General features: G+C 38.7%; 1 protein-coding gene across 1 annotated transcript in view; it reads left to right on the forward strand.

The window, feature by feature from the left end:
• The first annotated feature begins 1,421 nt into the window (after positions 1-1,421).
• Positions 1,422-17,662, forward strand: part of HAPLN1 (hyaluronan and proteoglycan link protein 1) — a 90,283-nt gene continuing 74,042 nt past the window's right edge. The window contains exon 1 of the mRNA XM_011996459.1: positions 1,422-2,244. The gene's annotated coding sequence lies outside the window, so the exon portion shown is untranslated. The remainder of the gene's footprint in view (positions 2,245-17,662) is intronic.

Genomic DNA, 17,662 nt, shown 5'->3' on the forward strand with positions numbered 1-17,662 from the left:
ATTAATAGCATAGAAACCCTTTGCATAGTGGAAAACTCGAGATGTATCTTATTTTTACTGGCAGTTAATGTAGAGCCCTACATAACAGCTGCCTCAATAGCCACTAGATTAGGGACGTAAAACTTCAAACCCTTAGCCTGTTCCCTGTGCGGGAGGGGAAACAGAAAAATAAGAGAAGCGCCCTCACCCCGGTTTTGGAATTCCAAGAAAGTGTTGAACTGCCTGATGAGGAATTCATTTTGAATATAACTGTCTTCATTTAGGGAGGGTGTGTAAGTGTTCGGTTTGTCTTTGAAATGAAACCTTTCCAAGAGGCACGTGTCGATTTACCAAAGACAGAATGGTAAGGGGGAGCCCGGAGGCAAGAACTGGTGAAATCTCTCAGAAGACGCGGGAAGAACCCTTTTTCCCCCTGCAATCTCTCCTGCCTCTCTCCAGAGTCCAGGAGGAGGCAGTCCCCGAGGTCTAGGCTTTATCTTTAAGACAATAGCGCCGCTCGCCGCCACCCGCGCCATTCGGATCCAGCATCCTGGATGCTGCCCTGCCCCGCGCCCTGCGTGCTGGCTCATCTGCCCACGGGCCACCTGCACTGCCAACCAGAGCCCCTGTCCCGGCGGCCTCCTCAGCATCTTGGCTGTCTCGCGGGTCCTCCCGTCCCACCTGCATCTCTAGGACGCCCCGGACCCGCCCATCCTCCTGCCCCACTACTTCATGCACTCACGACTCCCCCATTCCCTACGGCCCACGGGACCCTCTACCCCACCGGCGCCCCAGCCCGAGTGGCGGCTGCGGCCCTGAGAAGCCCGCAGTTCCGCTTGCGCCGCGCCGCCCGAACCGGCGACTGGAGCTGGGAGCACGGACACGAATCCCCCGCACGCCCCCAGCGCCCCGCGCCACCTGGCCCGGCTCGCTGCGACTCGGGGACGGCCTGCGTCTCGCCTCCACCCTGGCCGCGGGCCCCTCGGGCTTGTTTGCTTGTCCTCAGTCCCAGGGCCAGCCCCACTCCCTCCTCCCGGCTGCTCCAACAGCCGTTTGCTTCCTGCGGTGTGTTTCTTTTTTTCCCCTTCCTAGACTCCATCAAAGGTGGCTCTGTTATTGAAATATGAAGCCATTTCCTCTCCAAAACCCTTGGTTACTCAAGGCGGGAATCAATGGACCTATATACTCTCCCAGGAGTTATAAATAAATGTCTATTTGTTCAGGAGGCGTTTTCCCGCGTGTCCCAGCATCTTCCCCAGTGGTTATTTCAGGAGAGTGTGTGTGTGTGTGTGTGTGTGTGCGCGCGCGCGCGCGCGGGCGCCCTGTGCCCATCTGGTTCTAATCCTGGGTATGGATCCACAGCCCAACCCCACCCATCCCGTCTCTCCCTCGCATTCCTCATTCTATAAATAAATCCAGGTTCTTTGAGCTCTGTCATCCAAGGATACAATAGCAGTTGTTTGTTAAGAGAAATTTAAACTCAACACCAATACTGAGTCCAGTAAACCAGAAAATATGCTTCTGCTGATTTGGGTGGAAGGCCATCTCCGGTTTAGGAAGTTTTATGTGCCGTTATCATCATTGTCTGTTATCCTTGATTTCCTTTGGGGAGGAGAAGGCGGGAAAGAGAGGACCTCCCCGACCCTTGGATTAGTCTTTTAAGCAGAGGCTAATAAAACAAAGCGCAAACTGACTGTCCTGAGGAGTGTGCTCACATCGCTGTCCCGCAGATCATTCCACAGACCCCATGTCCCATCCCCTCTGGACAGACCTAGGAGTGGTGAAGGTGAGGGTTTGGGAGGTGTGGTGTGGTGGGGGCTTGTGTGGTTGTAGCGGCCGGCTTTCCTGAACCCCAGAGCGAGATACTCGAGATCTGAGCAGAGGGGAAATTCATCTAAGAGGCTGCTGCTTTACAAGGTCTGGGCACAGAGCTGCCCCTCCCTTCCTCCCTGAAGTTTGCATGAAGTGCACGTTAGGCTGTAATTAGGGGATCTGGGAGGAGAACTTTCCTGGTGACGCTTTGCTTTTCTTGTGCTCTTGGTGAGAAAGTGCCTCCTTCTTCCCAGGATCAGGACCTCTGCCATCCAGCGCCACAAAGAGACATTCTGCACACACACACTCTCACACACACACACACACACACACACTCACACTCGCCCAGAGACAAACTTAAGGTGAGGAGAAAGAGCGCTAGCTTCACTTGATCTCCAGCTTCCAACTTAAGCAGAACTTGAGAGCATCCGAACTCCTGGATTTCAGGACAAGGTAAAACTTGCAAAAATTTTCCCCCTCTTTTGGTTATACCTTTGTGCCTTTAAGATTTCAAAGGGCAATACACGTGTAATGTATATATACATTATACAAATTTTATTGTTTTCTTTTGAATTTAGCTTTCATTTTAATTTAATATGACACCTCAACTTTTTAAAAAGTTTCATATTGTCGGATAAAATATTTCGCTACAATAAACAGGCTCGGTTTAGAATTGGCGACAGAATTAACTCTAGTATGCTGGCTTCTGCTAGTGTTACTGCAAATCTGGTAGTGTCATGGTGTCCAAGTGGTGACTTTTCTATCTGTATTTTAACAACCATTTTTATAGCACCTGAGATGAAAAAAAGGATAGTATAGGCTGAAGGGAAAGGTGAGGAATGGGAATGTCCAGCCAGGCTTATGAATTTTGTGTTAGAGAATATACAGGGTTATGTGAAAAAGAAAGTTACTTTAAGGCATAGGTAATACCTGTTAGATTAATAATCTTAGAAATGTTGCCGGTTTTGGCCCAGGCTTCTCCAGCTAATTATGAAATTAACATCATAGAATAATGATGCATTTCATATATACGATGATGTTGATGGATAATTTTAGTGCACTGAAGAGAATTTATAGTCATAGTTAAGATTACTTTTAAAAGTTGCTTAAAGAAATTATTTATATGTTGAGACTGTTCACCACCAAAACAAACCTAAACTTGTTTGGGCTTCGATTAAGTAGTTTTCTTCCATTGAATGTGACTATTGTGTTCAAAATAAGATGGCTTATTAATTTGAGAATAAGTTGCTTTATTTTCATTTATCACTGGAAAAATACATAGAGTGGCCAGTACATTTGGGAATTTTTAGGGTGGAAAGTGTTCCTGTGCATGTTCCAGTGTGATGTCATAAAATCAAACATACTGGTTGGCTTCTTGGAAGCTAATAGTTCTTAAGAAATTAAGGCTCTGGGTTAATTTCTAAATGAATGTAATATTTATTCATTACAAATACAGTTTCTGGTAACTATTTCTATGTGATTATTTCTGTGTACTAAATTTGCAGAGATTTTATACACATTTCAGTCATTTCAGTATTTTAATGGAATGAGAATATTGTTCTATCAAAAGTATATCATAGTAGTTATCGTTGGAGAATTTTTAATGTGATATGATTCATAATTCTTACATCAGTTACCAAATTCCATTTACTTACAAAAATGAAAGTTTTCCTTCCATTCAGTAAAATATAATGTATACCAAAGGACTCTTCAGTGATTAGCTTTAGTCTTTAGCCACTTTTATACTACTCATTTTAAAAAATTTAATTATTTCAGCTAAGAAATGAATTTATATTTTTGTTGATGACCTCTTCCACTAAATTGGAAACAGCTTAAAAACAGAACTAGATAAGAAGTAATTTTGCTTAAGGCTAATTAAATGAACAAGAGATAACCAACAACCTCTACAGACCACTGGTCTACAGGAGGAATGTACCCAGAGGCCAGTATTCTCAACAGGAATGCCTGATGGGCCTGGGTTTTCTATGAGAAGCAAGAAGGTGGGGAAACATTATGTTCTTATTTATAAAATGAGCCATTTATTTTCAGCAAGGCCCTGTCTCTCAGAGGAATGACTGACACTGTAATTTAGAAGTACTGAAGAGACTTTCACAGAGAAGAATCAATTCATTATATCCCTAGTGGTTTCACTTCCTTTTCTTTCCTTTGGGAGCAAGTAACACATCCAGGATAAATACATTCAGATTACGCAGAAAGATACTTTATGTGTAAACGATCTACTAAACAATCCTACCTTTTAGCATCTTGGGTGTGGAATATTGGTATTTTCTGAACAGTTGAAGAAGCCTTTTGAATCTTAAGGTAGCAATGCACTTCATCTTTGTAAAGATGAACAAGAGTTACATTCAGAAAATGACTCCCTTCCTTAGAAAATACTAGTTTTCTTTTTCACTTCTTTTTGCCCCATGCACATTTTATTTTTCAGAGTGCATTTTTAAGATAATGGTATCTCACCAGTTAAAATTCTGAAAAAATACAAGGCAAATTTGAAAATAACTTTGACAATGCTTCAGATTAATTTTCTGACATCCTGCAGCCATGATTAGTAACCATAGTACTTAGGCTATGTAGTTTAAGTGTACTCAGCCTGTCATTTAAAGGTAACAAAATGCTGTTGGGAGAAGTAGGAAAGGATGGAAACCTGAATATACTTAGGATTTTAATCAATAGTGTTTAAGGAGGATTAGAGGAAACAGCTGGTTAAACAATTATTAGGAGTAGAGAGGACGAGGTGGTATAAATTAATAATGCATCTCTTTATTTACACTCTGAATGGGAGGGTCTGTGATGGTTAACTGTGTGAAGCATGGTCCCTGTGTGCCACCTAGTGGATAAGTCAAATAAGGCTTTCTCACCGGCTTCTTAAAATACTCTTGACTCCTTTGGTTGACGTTTGTTGAACATTAACTACGTGCCAGACATTGGAATAGGTGCTCAGGGTAGAAAATAAAGCAAGTGATGTTTATATAAGTTAAAAATTAAGGTACAACTCAACAGTTTATGAAATCCCTAGTGGTTGTATTTAAGATCACTTTACTCTTTATTGGATACTTTACCATTAACTTTCTGCCTCCACAAGGATATAGCTTCATAACTGCAACTCACTTCTAATATAGGATTTGTTTTAGACAGACAGGTCATGGAATTGTTCAAGGAATGGTGGAAAGCGTTTGACCATCTTAAATCACTGTTCCTTCTGTAAGGTTTAGTGTTACTGAATTTAGTTGGGTAAACAACCACTAGCTTAAAAGGTTACCACGCAGCTGTACATTGTGTTTCATATTCTTTGATTATTTCATTAAATTGAAAAGGATAGTAGTACAAGTTGTTTTTGAGTAATGAGGTTTATTTTATAAAATACTGCTCTCAAACACTAATACTGAGCATGTAAAACAACTTCACCTATACTTGTTGTTCCCATGGAGTTTTGAAGCAAGAACATGGCTTCCATTAAGTTGATCTAATAGAAAAAAAAATCCTAGACAAAACCAATTACTTGGGAAACCACCACTTGAAGGAAGTATTAGGATACCATAGAAGATTCATCCACTTGAGTATTGCACTGACAGCTTTAAAAATCTTTTCTTTAAAAGATATATGAATTATTACTCCAATTAGCTCTTTGCAAGATATGTGACAATTGCAACAGTTCTCAGGACAATCAGCATGAATCAAGACAAGTTGTGAAATTCATATAGGAAGGTAAAATGCCTCAGTAGAGAAAAATGATGAATTTGTTACTTGGGGAGTTTTTCAGGTGTAATCCACAAATAGATTTAGGGCTGCTGTTGTGGAATGGAAGTTTCCTCTTTAGAAGCGTTTGGTTTTTGTATGGCAGGGAAACCCACACAGTGAAAGAAGGAGACCTGCCCATTAAGTTGTTTTTCATTAATATCACAAAATTATAACCTGTGTTGATTGGAGGTACTGTTTGGAATTAGCACATCAATCATATAAAATAAAGCAGATTATTTTAAGCTTTATTTCCAATAGATCATTATCTATTAGGAAAAAAAAACACTTTCTGTTAATAATTTCATTGGATCATCCTTGTGATTTAGAATGAATTGCATACTCATTCTAGTGAGAGAGTTAGCGAGAGACTGCCTAAAAGAGGTCCTTAAAGTAGAAGTTTAATCATGGACTTTTCTAGCTTTTTTTCTTTTTTTTTTTTCCTTGAGATGAAGTCTCACTCTGTTACCCAGGCAGGAGTACAATGGCGTGATCTTGGCTCACTGCAACCACCACTCCCCAGGTTCAAGCGATTCTCCTGCCTCAGCCTCTCGAGTATCTGAGACTACAAGCATGTGTCACCATGCCTGGCTAATTTTTGTATTTTTAGTAGGGACAGGGTTTCGCCATGTTGGCCAGGTTGGTCTCGAACTCCTGACCTCAGGTGATCCACCCGCCTCAGCCTCCCAAAGTACTGGGATTACAGGCATGAGCCACCATGCCCGGCCTTCTTCTAAAGTCTTCTACCATGTTACAAGAAGTTTTAATGATTTTGGATGACTTGAGGATACTAGACAAGAACAAACTTTACAAGAGAAAACCAGCCAAGCTCTCTGAAATGGTCTGATGCTTACAGTTATATTGCCCTTGCTCCACATAATAACTCCTCCCACTGATACAGACATGGAAGGGGATAACTGGTATTAAGAGGTTTTAGCTATGCGTCCCAGAGATAGCCAGAATTTAAGTATCAAATGTTGCTGACTATTTTGAGAATCCACTGATTGTTTTACAACTTAACAGGGGTGACACCTGAGATCAGGGTATTGCTATAAGGCCAGGAGACTATTTACAAAACAAAAAGAAAAATTCAGAGTGAAAATATCTTGGAAAACTTACTAAAGTTAAAGGACTGGTTCTCCATCTGTCCAAGACAACAGAAATTTTCCCTTCTGCCCAATCTAACATCCAAAAAGAACACAATTTACTCTATTGCTTACTAAATTCCAATTACTATAATAGTCAATTAAATTAAATAATATTCAAATTATGTTTATGGTAAGTCTGGATTTCCCTAAGCCTTTCACCAAGTCTTATGGATAATCCGTGGTTTTGTCTTCATTCATACTCTGTGAATTTTTTTTTCATTTTTACTCTGTTATTTTGAATTTGGGGGATCATCTCATTTGATCATTCATTTGTTCGTTTGTTTATTCAACAAAAATGTATTGAGCACTGGCTGTTTACCAGGCACTGTGCTAGTGCCATCTGCTCCCCCTCACTTTACACTGTGAAAGTCCATTCTAAAATAATCAGAAAGTCAAAACTGATGTCATAAACCTGAAATGTTACAAGGTCCCGAAGTGTACTTTGAGTAACAAAAATAATCAAAAAGTTCTCGCCTCATAGTTTTGGTATTAAGAAAATTTTGAGCATGCATTTTTAAAACTTATTTTCCCTTGTGTGCGAACGCTGAGCTGAGTGGATAAGAGCTTTGTTTCTTGGTTGTGTGGACACAGATGGGCCTGGAAAGGCAGCTCTGACACTCCAGAACCCCAGGAGGCCTAGGGTTCCAATAATATGTCTGCTTGGATGGACAGGAAACGCAAAAATGCATTTGCACAGAATTGTTGTCCACCAGTTTGAAACTAAAATTCAGATTAAGCAAGAACGATGTAGTGCTTACCATTTGCACCAGGCAGTCACCATGCTAGGTGTTGCATAGTAATTGGCTCAAGGAGTTCACAAACCAGTGGAGGAGACAGATGGATACACATCATGAATCACTAGTAATATTTGCCAAGTAGGTGAAATTTGCCTTCCTAATTTCCTGGCTCCCTTTCTTTGCGTTTACCCAGGCGTTCTAACCCCTCTATCTCATAAAGAGACTCCTGCTCTTTACCCCTGCATCCCAGAGGATCTGATAGTTCTCTGGTTTATTGATTTCTTGATTACACTTAATTGTGAATGAAGTTCACTCATGCATTACACTTAAGTGTGAATGAGTTTTACTCATGCATTTACATTTTAAGTCCTTTATTTCTTTAAAGTAAATGTTTTGTTTTCTGTAAAAAGAATTTAAAACATCTGGGAGCCTTTCCATCCTTACACCAAAGGGTGTAATTAAGCCTGATTCAATCCCCCAAGGTCTTCAGCCTTTCAGTTATCCCCACTCCTTGTGTGAGAACAGACGGATTCCCTCAAGGCCTGTTTCCAGAAATTTGAAGGACCATGTTAACTACTGGCTCCTTTTAGCTGAGCCTGATCAACCTGTTCTTCCACCTCCCCTCTTCCCTTTGCCCCAAGGGGCTTCCAGCATCCATCTTGTGTTAACATTCCTGTTCACTCTGCCTTAATCTCTGCTCTAGATCCCCTCAGCCCTTCATGACAGTGCTTCAGCTGTGGCCCCTGGACAGGTAGTGCCTCCATAACTTCTTAAGTTCTACAATTTTGAGCCCTTATGCCACCCCAAATATCCAGGTTTCATGGGAGGAAGCAGTGAGAATCCACATTCGTGGTCCAAGAATTCCTCAAAGTCGTGGAGATGAAAAAGGAATATGCATAGGAGAAGCAAAGGAATCAGTCAACATGTTGAAAATACGGGTCAAAGCCAACATCTTTTAAAAATATTTGCTCAGGTACCTAAGTACAGTAAAATTGTTTTCAGAGACATTTCAGCATTGATACTGATTTTAGCTTATGGAAAACTAACTATGAAAAAAAGAAAATAGTGAAAATCTGCTTTGGCTTTATAAAAGTGACATGAATCAGAGTCATTTGTTTAAATATCTTCTCATAAACATAACTTTATGTTTAATTAGCATACAGCATACTCATAGCCGCATTTTATTAAGCATTTCATTAATTCATGTAAGTTTTTTTTTTAATTATACCCTCATTAGATTATGCTACCATCGTTTGGTGCTGTTGTAAGATATTGTCCTGGTCTTACAACATAAGGATGGACTTACAGCTTATTAAATTTCTAGGACTGATGACCCTGATTTACACAGGTGATTTCCTTCCCTGTCTTTCCAGCAGCCTAGAGGAGAGGGGTCATTAGCCTGCATTATTCACCTGGCTTGGAGATACAAATGCCTGACATCCTGTTGCCGCTGTTGGTGTCCAGCACAGTGCTGAACATGGGGCTTCAGTGGTGTCCTGACTTTCTATCCCAAGTGCCTGTATTTCAGATGCCTGAATACCTCCAAACCCAAGCCATTCCCCAGCTCTGTTTTTGTTTCCTTATGTCTTTTCTTACCCATCAATGTTGTTAAATTTATAAACTCTTTTAAGATGTAAATGATAATCACTACAGTATAAAATTAATCATGTAAATAAAATTAATTGTTAATTTCAGTACATCTCTAAATTTAAGAAAAGCAAAACTAGAGGTGAGAAACCCGTTTAGAGATCATTGAAACAGTGTAGGCATGATTGAATGAGGGTGCATTGACTGGATGTGGACGAGAAGTCTGAGATAGTGTGACAGTTTTAAGGATGGATGATTACATGAGGAGGGATGCAATTGACTAAGATTAGGAATAGAGAAGAATAGAAGTTTATGGGAGAAATGATTAGTCTAATTTAGGAAGAAGTGACAACAGGACAGCCAAAAACTCAAAGGAGTTGAATGTACATTTCTTAAGTACAGGGGAGAAGTCATGGCGGAAATGGAGATTTGGAAGACTCTGACATTAAAATGGTAGTTGAAAATCATCTGGAAGAGAACAGGGGATTGATCATCCCAGGGATATACTAAGGGAGAAGCAGTTAACCAAGAACTGAAACCCAGGGAAAAATTAGTAAGAATGAATTTTGACATTATTTATGCATGAATTTAACTTTTTATTTTATTAACTATAAATGTCCCCTGAGTTGGATAACAGCAATGTTCATTAATCCTTATATCTCACAGTCCTAGTCAGTCCGCTGCATATAGAAGGTGCCAGACATGTTTGTTGAATTAAAGGAAATTAAAATGGTATTTCCGTGCCTTGATGCTCTAATGACAGATTTTCATAATGATAACCCTGGGTAAGACCCCAAAATGTCTAGATTACAGTTGTTCTTGCATTTTGTCCAATACCGAACTAACTTTAAATATATGTTGTTGCATTTTGTTGTTTAAAAATCAGTAATCAATGTGTGGTGTAGATGGTAATTCACCAGAGTACTTGATTAACCATAGCCCATGTTGTTTAGTTTACCATATAAATGAGTTTACCACAGAATGCAGACTAATTCAAGTCTATTTATAATTCTTTTTCTAGTTCCTTGATTCTGAAGACTTCTAAATCATAGGTCGAATTTGTAGTACATAATCCTGGATTTCTCTGGACATCTTGACAACTTCCTTTTTTTTTTTTTTCCCCCCAAATTCTCCTCCCTCCCCTTAATAAGAATGCTAGATAAAATACAAAAAATAATTCAATAATTGAATAACTTTATTTTAAGTATGTCCCCAATATTTCACAGGACATACGTATACCAAAAAAATTCTGGTTTTTCTAAAGCTCAATTTTAACTGGATATTCTGTATTTTTTCTAACTAAACCTGGCAACCCTATCCCCTAATTGAAGTTACTATAACTAGAATATTACAAACAACAATTTTTTCATTAAATTTCTGAACACTCCTTCTACAGGTCAGTGAAAAAAGTTACAGATTTTATTTTACTAGTGAGATAGACATATTTAAAAGATCTAAATAAAACTGTTGAACTGAAATATATTAATCAAGATGCAAACTTACAGAGCATTTATAACTATGACATTATATACCCTATGCGCTAATAATTATCCTGAGAATGCCATCAATGTATATTCATGATCATGTTTTCTATTCTAGCTAAAATGTTTTAAAATAATGTACATATTAGAAAATTAAACTTTCTATATGCTCCATTTTCAAGGCAGCAATAACGATAAAACAAAATAATCATTTTTAAATTAAGGACCGCACACTCAGAAAAATATATGTATAATGTACAACAGGTATAAATTCTAACTGCAGAATACCTGAAAGGATCTTGACCCTTGTTAATTACATGTTATGTTGTGGTTGTGCTGCCACCTTGTGACACTTTGAGGTATTACCCAATGTAAAAGTCCAGCTTGACCATTTGGCCAATGTTAACATGATTCCTCATCCTCACGTGATTAATATTTTCACTTTATCAAAATTGCTGTACAATTTAACACAAAGAAAATAATTTCAAGTATGTAATGCAAATATTTTCTGAGTCTCTCTGCAAATTAGTATATCATTCTTGAGTCAATCACTAAATTATAATTTATTCAGTACTGTCTGAATTTATGTTTTATGGATAAATTTAGTTGTGTCTGTATGTATGTTCAGTTTCCTTGACGTTTCAATCTGAATTTCCCATAGCCTCATGAACTTAACATTTCTAGAACTGAACTCATTATTTTCCTTTGACCAAGCCTAGTTCGTGTCATCTCTCTTTATATATAAAGAAAATAAAATGTATTAGTCAAACCAGAACACCTTCAAGAGTCAAAGGGGATGGCTTACTAATCATGATAACAAAAGGCATAAACAAAGACTGTTCCAAGCAAACCGGTCACTTATGTATAATTTAAAAATATTTATAATAGCAATCACCCAAAGTAGAAGATTTGTTGTTCTCAACTACGAGTCCAGGGCAGTGAACTGGAATCTTTACCTCAGATTTTCTTCATTCCTCCTATCTATTCATTCCTTTTCATCTTCACGTCTTTTTTTGTTGTCCATCATACTTGTCAGCATTTTCCATGTCCTTGTTCTGTTGTTTGAAAAGGGATCCAACAAACAAAATCTTTTTTTCATGATGAATCTAACTGCCCCCTTCCTCCACACTTGCTCCAATTTTCTGGGAACTGCTAAGAAAAGTAAATATCACCCTGCAGAATGGGACAACTTTAGAACTATATGGTATTTGATGTCAGCCGGATCTTTAATGCTATATGGCAGTTTTACCATATTTCTTAAATGTCCATTGTTTCTTGAGCTCCCCATAGCGGATGTCCAAGCCTCTCTAATTCACAGTGAAAATAGAAGCCACCCTGTCATTGTCTTACCTAAAATTAGCTTCTGATCTGTACCCCCAAAATATTATCTCTTTTTTCCTTTCTGTTAGAATAATTTTTTTTTAAATCTCCTTAACCTCAAAGAGCCCAATGTGGATGTTGCCCCCGAGCTCTGGATCTCATTTCCTCCGTTTTTCTTGGAGAAATCTCTATTTATTAGATCTATTCTCTCTTGGATTGTCAACCTCTCCCACTCTGGTAATTTTTCTTTTTTTCTTCTTTGAGATGGTATCTCACTCTGTCACCCAGACTGGAGTGCTATGGTGTGATCTCGTCTCATTGAAACCTCTGCCTCCTGGGCTCAAGCAGTTTTCCTGTCTCCCCCTGCAGAGTAGCTGGGACTACAGGCGCCTGCCACCACACCCAGCTAATTTCTCTAATTTTAGTAGAGACGGGGTTTTGCCATGTTGGTCAGGCTGGTCTCGAAATCCTGACCTCAGGTCATCCACCCGCCTCTGCTTCCCAAAATGCTGAGATTGCAGACGTGAGGCACCACGCTCAGCCTGTTTTTCTTAATTGGCATTTCATTATAGTCAAATCTTCTTTATCTTAAAAACATAAACCTTTTCTAATGTCACATACCTTCTATCAATCTTTCTCCTTTTCATGAGAGCCACTTGTTTTTCTGAACTACCTGTGTTCACTGTCTGTCTCCTCACCCCCATCCTCTCCTCAGCTTACTGTCATGTGCTTTCTCCCACAGCTACTCCATTGAAATGCTCCTCAGTGGGGTCAACAATGACTTTTTTTCAGTGCTTTCTTAGTGGCATTTTAATACTGGTGACCATGTTCCCTTCACAACAATCTCTACCCTGGGCTTTGTGACGTCATTCTTTCCTAGATTTCAGGTTTCTTTGGTTACTCTATCTCAGTCTCCATTTCAAGCTTCTAAAGAGAAGTCTACCGGCCTCTTGGCTGATTGTATTCCAATGGCTTCTGCCCAAGATGCTTGTCCCCACACCACATATTCTCCCGTGCGCTTCCATCTATGCCGATGCATCACACTGCACTCAGCTATGTGCTGGCAACATCCACAACTTTTGATCTATCCAGACTTTTCTCCTGAGTGTCTAAACCACCTCCACTAGCACATCTCACAAACGTGTCAAATTCCACAAGTCCATAAGGAACTCTTTTTCTTTCTCCTGAATTTGAACCACCCCAATTTTATCTAGTTTAGTAAATAGCACCATTTTCTCGGCACTCAGTTTTCAAAAACAGGGACATGGGAGTCATCCTATGGATTCTGTCTCATAAGTATCTCTCTCCATTAGCATAACTCTTGCCCTTCATTATTATCCTTTCTTACTGAATTGCTGCAAATCTCACCCATCAGTCTCTATGTCTCCCATCTTGTTACTTTCTAATTTATTCCCTCACACTTTAGCTAGAGTCACTGTTCTAAAATGTAAATACGAAAATATTTCCCCACTTAAAAGTGTTTCAATGTCTTTTCATTGCTGTGGCAATTAGGTCCAAATTACTTTAAGTGATTTGCAAGGTTCTTAGTGACCTGGCTTGAGCTCTTAGCTGGAACGCAGCCTCATCTAAAATTACCCAATACAGTATGTTCACTGTCTGGGCGATGGGATCAGTAGAAGCCCAAACCTCAGCATCATGCAGCATACCCTTGCAACAAACCTGCACATGCACTCCCTGAATCTAAAATAAAAATGGAAATTTTGTAAAATAATTAAGTTAATTAAATAAAATTACCCAATATACTAACTAACAGGATTCAATGACCAAAAAAAGCCAAGATAGCAAAACAGAAAATAGAAATAGACCAATAGGAGATGTAAATATTGGACTTTTCAGACATAGGCTTTATGTGATTAATATGTTTAAGAAATTAGATTATTTTTAGGAAAGCATTTTGGCTTTTATTTACTGTGTATAAAGAACATTTGCCCAATATGAAAATAAGTTAGGCAATACAGAAAAATACAAGCACACTACTTACACGTTTAGTTAGTTGAATTCCAGATACCTCTGTGAGTTTAGAGAAATACATGGCTAGGAAGATAAACTGGACTGAGCACGGTGGCTCACGCCTGTAATCCCAGCACTTTGGGAGATCTGGGGTTCAAGACCAGCCTGAACAACATGATGAAACCCCTCTCTGCTAAAAATACAAAATAAAAATTATAGGGCACACTGGCACATGCCTGTAGTCCCAGCTACTCAGGAGACTGAGGCAGGAGAATAGCTTCAATGTGGGAGGCAAAGGTTGCAGTGAGCTGAGATCATGCCATTGTACTCCAGCTTGGGTGACAGAGACTGTGTCAAAAAAAAAGAAAGAAGGAAAGAAAGAAAGAAGGAAGGAAGGAAGGAAGGAAGGAAGGGAGGGAGGGAGGAAGAAAGAAAGAGAGAAAGAAAGAAAGAAAGAAAGAAAGAAAGAAAGAAAGTTTTAGATATTTTATAGAAATGTTTTCATACGCCTTCTGCTGTTTCAAAGTATAAATATTTTTAATGTAACAGAGGGAAGAATATCTACTATGTAACTAGTAGATACTAGTTGAATACTTATTCTAAGTTAAAATACTTTTTTTTAACTTTTATTTTAGGTTCAGGGATACATGTAAAAGTTTGTGATATAGGTACTCGTGTCGTGGGGGTTAGTTATACAGATTATTTCATCATCCAGATATTAAGCCTAGTACCTAATTGTTACTTTTTTTGCTCTTTTCCCTCTTCCCAACCTCCACCCTCAACTAGACCCCATTGTCTAATGTTCCCTTCTTATAGTTCATGAGTTCTCATCATTTAGCTCCTACTTATAAGTGAGAACACACAGTATTTGGTTTTCTTTTCCTGTGTTAATTTGCTAAGGATAATGGCCTCGAGCTCCATCCATATTCCCACAGAAGACATGATCTTGTTCTTTCTTATGGCTGCATAATATTCCATGGTGTATATGTATCCCATTTTCTTTATTTAATCTATCATTAATGGGCATTTAGGTTGATTTCATGTCTTTGCTATTGTCAATAGAGCTGCAGTGAACATACGTGTGCATGTATCTTTATGGTAGAATGATTTATATTCCTCTGAGTATATACCCAGTACTGGGATTGCTAGGTGGAATGATAGTTCTGGTTTAGCTCTCTGAGAAGTCATCATACTGCTTCCCACAATGTTTAAACTAACTTACACTCCCGCCAAAGTGTATAAGTGTTCCCTTTCCTCCACAACCACACCAGCATGTGTTACTTTCTGACTTCTTAATGATAGCCATTCTGACTGTGTGAGATGGTATCTCATTGTAGTTTTGATTTGCATTTCTGTAACGACCAGTGATATTGAGCTTTTTAACATATGTTTGTTGGCCCCATGTATGCCTTCTTTGGAAAAGTCTGTTCATGTCCTTTGCCCACTTTTAAATGGGATTGTTTGTTTTTCTCTTGTAAATTTGCTTAAGTTCTTACAGATGTACAGTTTGCAAACATTTCCTCCCATTCTGTAGGTTGTTTGCTCTGTTGACAGTTTATTTTTCTGTGCAGAAGCTCTTAAGTTTAAATGGATCCCATTTGTCAAATTTTGCTTTTGTTGTGATTGCTTTTGGTGTCTTTGTCATGATATCTTTGCCCGTTCCTGTTTCCAGGATGGTATTGCCTTGATTATCTTTCAGGGTTTTTACAGTTTTTAGTTTTACATTTAAGTCTTTAATTAATCTTGAGTTGATTTTTGTATATGGCTTAAGGAAGAGATCCAGCTTCAATCTTCTGCATATCGCTAGCCAGTTATCCCAGCACCACTTGTAGAGGGAGTCTTTTACCCATTGCTTGTTTTTGTCAGCTTCGTCAAAGATCAGATGGTCATAGGTGGGTAGTCTTGTTTGGGGACTTTCTATTCTGTTCCACTGGGCTATGTCCCTGTTTTTGTACCAATACTTTGCTGTTTTGGTTACTGTAGCCCTATAGTGTAGTTTGAAGGTGGGTGATGTGATGCTTCCAGCTTTCTTGCTTTTCCTTAGGACTGCCTTGGCTATTTGGGCTCTTTTTTGGTTCCATACGAATTTTAAAATAGTTTTTTCTAGTTCTGTGAAGAATGTCACTGGTAGTTTGATAGGAATAGCATTGAATCTGTAAATTGCTTTAGGCCCTAGGTCATTTTGATGATATTGATTCTTCCTATCCATAAGCATGGGAGGGATATTTTTCTATTTGTTTGTGTATTCTCCGATTTCTTTGAGCAGTGTCTTGTAATCCTCACCGTAGAAATCTTTAACCTCCCTGGTTAGCCGTAATCCTAGGTACTTTATTCTTTTTGTGGCAGTTTTGAATGGGATTGTGTTTCTGATTCGGCTCTTGGCTTGGCTCCTGGTGGTGTATAGGAATGCTAGTGATTTTTGTGTGTTTATTTTGTATCCTGAAACTTTGCTGAAGTTATCAGCTGAAGGAGTTTTTGAGCCAGGACTATAGGGTTTTCTAGATATAGAAAGTCATCTGCAAACATAAATAATTTGACTTCCTCTCTTCTGATATGAATTCCCTTTATTTCTTTCTCTTGCTGTGGCTAGGACTTCCAACACTATGTTAAATAAAAGTGGTGAGAGAGGGCATCCTTGTTTTGTGCTGGTTTTCAAAGGAAATGCTTCCAGCTTTTGCCCATTCAGTATAATGTTGGCTGCAGGTTTGTCATAGATGGTTCTTACTATTTTGAGGTATGTTCCCTCAATACCTAGTTTATTGAGAGTTTTTAACATGAGACGATGTGGAAATTTATTGAAAGGCTTTTCTCCATCTATTGAGATAATCATGTGGGTTTTGTCTTTAGTTCTGTTTATGTGATGAATCACATTTATTGATTTGTATATGTTGAACCAACCTTGAATCGTGGGGACAAAGCCTACTTGAACATGATGGATTAGCTTTTCATGTGCTGCTAGATGCCGTTTTCAAGTATTTTGTTAGAGATTTCTGCATCAATGTTCACTAAGGACATTGGCCTAAAGTTTTTTGACGTTGTTGTTGTGTCTGTCAGGTTTTGGTATCAGGATGATGCTGGCCTCATAGAATGAATTGGGGAGGAGTCCCTCCTTATCGATTTTTTGGAATGGTACAAGCTCTTTCTTGTACATCTGGTAGAATTTCGCTGTGAATTCATCTGGCTCTGGGCTTTTTTTTTTGGTTGGTAGGCTGTTTATTACTGATTCAATTTCAGAGCCTGTTTTTGGTCTTTTCAGGAATCAGTTTCTTCCAGGTTTAGTCCTAGGAGGGTGCATGTTTCCAGAAATGTATCCATCTTTTCTAGGTTTTCTAGGTTGTGTGCATAGAGGTGTTCATAGTAGTTTCTGATGGTTGTTTTAATTAATATTTCTATGGAGTCAGTGGTAACATCCTCTTTGTCATTTCTAATTATGTTTATTTGTATATTCTCTCTTTTCTTCTTTATTAGCCTAGCTAGCAGTCTATTGTATTAATTTTTTCGAAAAATCAACTCCTAGATTTGTTGATCTTTTGAGTGTTTTTCTGTGTTTCAGTTTCCTTCAGTTTAGCTCTGATTTTGATTGTTTTTTTGTCTTCTGCTAGCTTTGGGGTTGATTTATTCTTGCTTCCCTAATTCTTTCAGTTGTGATGTTAGTCATTAATTTCAAATCTTTCTAACTTTTTGATGTGAGCAATTAGTACTATGACTTTCCCTCTTAACACTGCCTTAGCTGTGTCCCAGAAATTCTGGTATGTTATGTCTTTGTTCTCATTAGTTTCAAATAACTTCATGATTTCTGCCTTTTATGCATTATTTACCCAAAAGTCATTCAGGAGCATGTTGTTTAATTTCCATGTAACTGCATGGTTTTGAG

This window comes from Mandrillus leucophaeus, unplaced genomic scaffold (assembly GCF_000951045.1).
Source record: "Mandrillus leucophaeus isolate KB7577 unplaced genomic scaffold, Mleu.le_1.0 Scaffold515, whole genome shotgun sequence".
NCBI classification, from domain to species: Eukaryota; Metazoa; Chordata; class Mammalia; order Primates; family Cercopithecidae; genus Mandrillus; species Mandrillus leucophaeus.